Source organism: Lytechinus variegatus, chromosome 6, assembly GCF_018143015.1.
Source record: "Lytechinus variegatus isolate NC3 chromosome 6, Lvar_3.0, whole genome shotgun sequence".
NCBI lineage: Eukaryota > Metazoa > Echinodermata > Echinoidea > Temnopleuroida > Toxopneustidae > Lytechinus > Lytechinus variegatus.
In genome coordinates this window covers 1,675,247-1,682,287 of record NC_054745.1, presented here as the reverse complement: position 1 = coordinate 1,682,287, position 7,041 = coordinate 1,675,247, and the positions used below count along the sequence as shown (strand labels likewise).

The 7,041-nt window shown below is 41.7% G+C and overlaps 1 long non-coding RNA gene across 1 annotated transcript; it reads left to right on the top strand.

The window, feature by feature from the left end:
* Positions 1–3,130: 3,130 nt before the first annotated feature.
* Positions 3,131–3,838, top strand: LOC121416438. The gene is made up of 2 exons (XR_005970171.1): positions 3,131–3,436; positions 3,766–3,838. It is a non-coding gene; the product is annotated as an uncharacterized LOC121416438 (long non-coding RNA).
* Positions 3,839–7,041: the final 3,203 nt, after the last annotated feature.

Sequence of the window (7,041 nt, the reverse complement as noted above, 5' to 3'; positions counted from 1 at the left end):
GCACGTAATATCTGTGTGAATCTCATCCAATTTGGTGCAAACCTTGCCAGAAAACTCACTCAGTGATTTTTGGAGGTCTGCAAGTGTAGGTTGAATCGATGGCGAGTCTTCAGACTGCATACGTGGCACTGTAACACTCGTATTAGTAACTGGCGATTTAGGGCGTTGGCTTTGTGTAGCGTTCGCATTACGTTGAGCTGGTCCCGGCATTTTGCTTCTCAAATCATAGGTTTTCTTCATGAGGTAGAAAATGTTTTCTAAGGTCAATGATTCCCAAGCACAGTCAGTTTCAAGTAGAATAAGTTCACTCACCGCATTTAGTGGTTCCAAATAGAAAATAATGGTGAAACATAACAAGGTGGCGAGAGCTCAAAAATGGCGCGTTCACTCCATTCCGCTGCGCATGCGTATATCACTTGCGTAGTTATCTTCAATTGAATGTAGGGTTCTTGGAAGTACCCCCCCCCCCTTCAAGCCAAAACATAGTTTATACCCCTAAAACCCAGTAGGTACAACATATATAGGCCAATTTGACCCCCTTCCAATTAAATGTAGGGTTCCTGCAAGTACCCCCCCCCCCCTTAAAGCCCCCCAAATAATTTATACCCCTCAAACCCAGTAGGTGCAATATATATATAGGCCAATTTGACCCCCCCCCCCTCTCCAATTAGATAAGGCTTTTTGGAAGTACCCCCCCCCCTCAAGCCAAAAAATAGTTTATACCCCTAAAACCCAGTAGGTACAATACGGTATAGGCCAATTTCATCCTCTCTCTAATCAAATGTAGGGTTCTTGGAAGTACCCCCCCCCAGCCAAAAAAATAGTTTATACCCCTAAAACCCAGTAGGTACAATACGGTATAGGCCGATTTCATCCCCTCTTCAATTGAATGTAGGGTTCTTGGAAGTACCCCCCCCCCCCCCCCTTCAAGCCCCCCAAATAATTTATACCCCTAAAACCCAGTAGGTACAATATATATATATGCCAATTTGACCCCCCCCCCCTCTCCAATTAAACAAGGCTTCTTGGAAGTACCACCCCCCCTCAAGCCAAAAAATAGTTTATACCCCTAAAACCCAGTAGGTACAATACGGTAATATATATAGGCCAATTTCATCCCCTCTTCAATTGAATGTAGGGTTCTTGGAAGTACCCCCCCCCTTCAAGCCAAAACATAGTTTATACCCCTAAAACCCAGTAGGTACAACATATATAGGCCAATTTGACCCCCTTCCAATTAAATGTAGGGTTCTTGCAAGTACCCCCCCCCCCCCTTAAAGCCCCCCAAATAATTTATACCCCTCAAACCCAGTAGGTGCAATATATATATAGGCCAATTTGACCCCCCCCCCCTCTCCAATTAGATAAGGCTTTTTGGAAGTACCCCCCCCCCCCTCAAGCCAAAAAATAGTTTATACCCCTAAAACCCAGTAGGTACAATACGGTATAGGCCAATTTCATCCCCTCTTCAATTGAATGTAGGGTTCTTGAAAGTACCCCCCCCCCTTCAAGCCCCCCAAATAATTTATACCCCTAAAACCCAGTAGGTACAATATATATATAGGCCAATTTGACCCCCCCCCCCCTCTCCAATTAAACAAGGCTTCTTGGAAGTACCACCCCCCCACTCAAGCCCAAAAATAGTTTATACCCCTAAAACCCAGTAGGTACAATACGGTAATATATATAGGCCAATTTCATCCCCTCTTCAATCGAATGTAGGGTTCTTGGAAGTACCCCCCCCCCCTTCAAGCCAAAACATAGTTTATACCCCTAAATCACAGTAGGTACAATACGGTAATATATATAGGCCAATTTCATCCCCTCTTCAATTGAATGTAGGGTTCTTGGAAGTACCCCCCCCCCCTTCAAGCCCCCCAAATAATTTATACCCCTAAAACCCAGTAGGTACAATATATATATATATGCCAATTTGACCCCCCCCCCCTCTCCAATTAAACAGGGCTTCTTGGAAGTACCACCCCCCCTCAAGCCAAAAAATAGTTTATACCCCTAAAACCCAGTAGGTACAATACGGTAATATATATAGGCCAATTTCATCCCCTCTTCAATTGAATGTAGGGTTCTTGGAAGTACCCCCCCCCCTTCAAGCCCCCCAAATAATTTATACCCCTAAAACCCAGTAGGTACAATATATATATATGCCAATTTGACCCCCCCCCCCTCTCCAATTAAACAGGGCTTCTTGGAAGTACCACCCCCCCCTCAAGCCAAAAAATAGTTTATACCCCTAAAACCCAGTAGATACAATACGGTAATATATATAGGCCAATTTCATCCCCTCTTCAATTGAATGTAGGGTTCTTGGAAGTACCCCCCCCCCTTCAAGCCAAAACATAGTTTATACCCCTAAAACCCAGTAGGTACAATATATATAGGCCAATTTGACCCCCTTCCAATTAAATGTAGGGTTCTTGCAAGTACCCCCCCCCCTTCAAGCCCCCCAAATAATTTATACCCCTCAATCCCAGTAGGTGCAATATTTATATAGGCCAATTTGACCCCCCCCCTCTCCAATTAAATAAGGCTTCTTGGAAGTACCCCCCCCCTCAAGCCCAAAAATAGTTTATACCCCTAAAACCCAGTAGGTACAATGCGGTATAGGCCAATTTCATCCTCTCTCTAATCAAATGTAGGGTTCTTGGAAGTACCCCCCCCCCCCCAAGCCAAAAAATAGTTTATACCCCTAAAACCCAGTAGGTACAATACGGTAATATAGATAGGCCAATTTCATCCCCTCTTCAATTGAATGTAGGGTTCTTGGAAGTACCCCCCCCCCCTTCAAGCCAAAACATAGTTTATACCCCTAAAACCCAGTAGGTACAATATATATATAGGCCAATTTGACCCCCCCCCCTCTCCAATTAAACAAGGCTTCTTGGAAGTACCACCCCCCCCCCCTCAAGCTCAAAAATAGTTTATACCCCTAAAACCCAGTAGGTACAATACGGCAATATATATAGGCCAATTTCATCCCCTCTTCAATTGAATGTAGGGTTCTTGGAAGTACCCCCCCCCCCGTTCAAGCCCCCCAAATAATTTATACCCCTAAAACCCAGTAGGTACAATATATATATATATAGGCCAATTTGACCCACCCCCCCCCCTCTCCAATTAAACAAGGCTTCTTGGAAGTACCACCCCCCCCTCAAGTCCAAAAATAGTTTATACCCCTAAAACCCAGTAGGTACAATATATATATAGGCCAATTTGACCCCCCCCCCCTCTCCAATTAAACAAGGCTTCTTGGAAGTACCACCCCCCCCCCCTCAAGCCCAAAAATAGTTTATACCCCTAAAACCCAGTAGGTACAATACAGTATAGGCCAATTTCATCCTCTCTCTAATCAAATGTAGGGTTCTTGGAAGTACCCCCCCCAGCCAAAAAAATAGTTTATACCCCTAAAACCCAGTAGGTACAATACGGCAATATATATAGGCCAATTTCATCCCCTCTTCAATTGAATGTATGGTTCTTGGAAGTACCCCCCCCCCCCCGTTCAAGCCCCCCAAATAATTTATACCCCTCAAACCAATTAGGTGCAATATATATATATACATAGGCCAATTTGACCCCCCCCCCTTCAAGCCAAAACATAGTTTATACCCCTAAAACCCAGTAGGTACAATATATATATAGGCCAATTTGACCCCCCCCCCCTTCTCCAATTAAACAAGGCTTCTTGGAAGTACCACCCCCCCCCCCCTCAAGCTCAAAAATAGTTTATACCCTAAAACCCAGTAGGTACAATACGGCAATATATATAGGCCAATTTCATCCCCTCTTCAATTGAATGTAGGGTTCTTGGAAGTACCCCCCCCCTTCAAGCCAAAACATAGTTTATACCCCTAAAACCCAGTAGGTACAATATATATATAGGCCAATTTGACCCCCCCCCTCTCCAATTAAACAAGGCTTCTTGGAAGTACCACCCCCCCCCCTCAAGCCCAAAAATAGTTTATACCCCTAAAACCCAGTAGGTACAATACGGCAATATATATAGGCCAATTTCATCCCCTCTTCAATTGAATGTATGGTTCTTGGAAGTACCCCCCCCCCTCGTTCAAGCCCCCAAATTAATTTATACCCCTCAAACCCAGTAGGTGCAATATATATATAGGCCAATTTGACCCCCCCCCCTTCCAATTATATGTAGGGTTCTTGAATTACACCCCACTCAAGCCAAAAAAAAAGTTTATACCCCTAAAACCCAATAGGTACAATAGGCCAATTTCATTACCTCTCATATTTAATGTAGGTTTCTTGGAACCCCCCTTCAAGCCCCCAAATAATTTATACCCCTCAAACCCAGTAGGACCGGTGCAATATGGTAATATATTTAGGCCAATTTCATCCCCTCTTCAATTGAATGTAGGGTTCTTGGAAGTACCCCCCCCCCTTCAAGCCAAAGAATAGTTTATACCCCTCAAACCCAGTTGGTACATTAGGGGATATATATTTTATTTTCAAAGTTGATCCACTCTCCCCAAAAATGTACAGGGCTTGAAATACTCGCCCCCCCCCTTAAGCCATAATATAGTTTATGTGTTGTTCTCTTTTTATCATCATTTATTGATGTATAGACTGTTGATGAAATGCCTGGTAATGTATCTGGCTCTGCTATCCAGTTCTTGCATTGGGTTTGTCAAGTGATCTCACTCCATAATTTCTGACCAAGTAGAGCACTGTACTCCTGGAGAAAAACAAAGGGGAGGTGGGGGGACAACCATGATTAAATATTTTTCCAGTTGGTTACTTCAATAAAAGAACATGCAGTTGTATATATGGGAAAATGCAGGTCTACAAACGTATACTTTAGATGCAATTAAAATTTTTACCCTAAATGACCTTTGACCTTGATCATGTGACCTTCAACTTGGTCAGTGAAATTTGATTGCATTGATTTCAAGAAAATATCCCCAAAACAACAAGGCTCAGCATGCGAGACGAAAATGCTTAAAACAGCCCAATCATATTTGAATATTTGCCCTTTTAGCCGTCCATACTATGCTTGGATGATTTGGCTGAAGTTAGACGCCGGTAATGTATACAGATATTTTACGCCCCTAAAACCCAGGATTACCAGAATCAGTCGTGTAACTTAAACAACAAGATCTACTGGCATGACTGGATCTAATCCGATAATCGAGTTCTGAATTGGACATCTTTACTTTAGTTTCGCCAAGTTCATCACGACACGAGTCACGTCAGGTTGTTGGCCTACGACTGGGCCTGGGAAGAATGATCAGATAATACAGCTGCAGGTTATCATGGTTATGATGCAGGTGAGATGATCGACATGTTCTTTTTCCATTTATTGCTGTAATTGCCAACCTTTGTTTTGTAGCCTTAGGGGGTCTTCCCACGAGGCTGAGCTGAGGGTCAACGGCCACAATCCAACTTGACCAATTTTTCTCAAATCGTATTTAAATTATAATATCAGGAGTAACGTTACTATTAAAGTAACAGATAGAAGCGCTGTTCCAAAAATTGGGATCGTTCCAGAAAACAAGGATATCCTCATAAACCAGGACAAGTCATGTCTTGAGAAAATGAAATTATGTACAGGTGTAGGGACAGCTTTTCACTTTTGAATACCCCCCCCCTGCCCTGGCCCTGAGGACATAGATCTAGATGGCAATTACGGGATTCAGAATCTTGTTATATGTTTTTTGGCATGGGGTCCGGACAGCCCGACCCGCTGCCCTGGACAACTCGTCACGGTTGAGTTGTCCAGGGTTGGCTCTGAATCGGACAACTCGACCACTCGTTGAATTCTTCAAAATTTCATTTTAAAATAAAATTTCAAACTTCAAAAGTATTTTCCTGCATAATCCATGTTTCTTCAATACATTCTCGATGGAGAAATTGACATTTCAGTGCATTTTGAGCTATTTTGAAAGAAAATAAACCGAGGGGAATAAAGATGAAAGGGCAGGGGGGGGGGGTGATCATCATCACAAACATAATTGCCTCCACCAACTTCATCATCATCAATATCATTACCATCATTGTCATTATGACATCATCATCACCACAAACTTCATCATTATCATTGGCTTATTGAGTGAAAGATTTAGAGGGGTAAGATATGGCCCATCATGCCAAAGTTATTTTTTAAAAATTGTGAACCAGTAAAAAAAAAATTTTATTACACAAACTCATTTTTTATAGATTATGACATTGTACTAAAACTCTTCTCTCTTTTTGTTTCTCTTTCATTTTTTTTGTATTTTATCTTCTTTTTTTGAGGGGGGGGGTGCTCTTACCCCCAAGATCATGATCCCCCACCACCTGTATTCCACTGTTCATTACCAACACCATCTACTATCATCATAAACATCATCAACACTACTAGCTAACATCACCACCACCATCATCGACATCGTTACCATCACTATCATCACCACCTTCCATCTCATAACAATCACCAGTCCATAATTATCTTCATCACATCATCATTATCCTCATCACCACAACATCTTGATCATCATCATGATTATTTCATTTGTGATTTCATACACAGATACTAGTACAATTATGTCACATTATTCATCTCTTACCCTGCCTAAGATGGACTTTACATATTCTCACCCAAAAATGACATTTCAATCATTGTTAGTAAAAATCAATGATTAGGATTTATATCTCCCTTATCAAATCAGCGCGTGTTGAAAATGCCTTGAAAAGGGAACCAGATAATAATGTATTTCATAACTATTAATGAGAATTAATGAAAAGTAAAATGTCAAAATTCAAACTCGCAGCTAAAGAAGTCATTTGCGTTTGACAAAAGGAATATTTCAAGCTAAAGCTGTTTGTTGGAATTCTTGTAGAGTAGTGGCACGAATATTCATCCTTGGATAAAGACATGCAAGATTCATTTTCTAAATGTGTTGGAAACGGCATTACCATGGGAATAACAAAAGACGGTATTAATTTCCTTCAGTTCAGTGGTATCCCTTTTCTGCACTTTTATTCCTTTGCATTATTTTTCCTTTTTTTCATTTCTTTATTTGC